The sequence below is a fragment of the Galeopterus variegatus genome, unplaced genomic scaffold (genome assembly GCF_000696425.1).
Source record: "Galeopterus variegatus unplaced genomic scaffold, G_variegatus-3.0.2 Scaffold419, whole genome shotgun sequence".
Classification (NCBI taxonomy): Eukaryota; Metazoa; Chordata; class Mammalia; order Dermoptera; family Cynocephalidae; genus Galeopterus; species Galeopterus variegatus.
The window spans coordinates 157,515-158,349 of NW_007726530.1; positions in this window are offsets into that span (position 1 = coordinate 157,515).

Here is an 835-nt window from a genome sequence, read left to right on the forward strand (position 1 = left end):
CAAATCATGAATATCAATAATTTTAATGAAATTTACTTTAGTGCTTTATCATTTTGGAGAAGTTGCCATTTGAGACAGTAGCATTAGTTCATAAAGAAGTGTACTCACCACAGTATTCAACAATGTGTTATATTCAACAAAGAGAGTTCAGAGTAAGAAAGATTAACTATGTTGTTTGATACATTTATTTATGCATTTTTTAGTTTTGCTGCATGCCATAATTTTTGTTTTAAACATCCCTTAGTTACTACAAGTAATATTTATGTGTGTTTTACTTCTTATTCTTAGATGCACATGGATGCAGAAAATGGAATTATAGTAGAAAAATTATTGAAAGTTGAATTTCAGTAGAAGGTTGAAGATCTGAAATTAATTTGAGGAACTCTTCAGCCACAGTTTTATTAGAAACATTTAAAAAGTACTGTTGTTTTTTTCCTAGGTTAGAAGATATGTGCTTTGTCATCTTCTTTTTTCCTATTATGTTGTGAAACTTATTGTTTCAGCGATGTGTGGGAAATAACGTCTTAATATATTTGTTCTCATGAATTAAAGATTTCACATGGAGAATACAATTAAGTGCTTTGTGTTATGGCCCAAATTCTGGCTGGAAGTAGATTTCAGGGAGGAAGAGGTGACTAAGATTCAGGGTGGGCACCTTGGGAAGTGCAGCCAGCACTGGGCTTGCCCTCTCCATTGTCATGATGGGTCCCTCAGAGCCTCCTCTGGGAATAAGGGTGTTGGGCCCTGTGATCTCTGACTGCTGAGGAAGATGAACCACCTTGGACTCCTTACACAATTTTGATGTATATCAATTTTTACAAAATATCTGCTACAA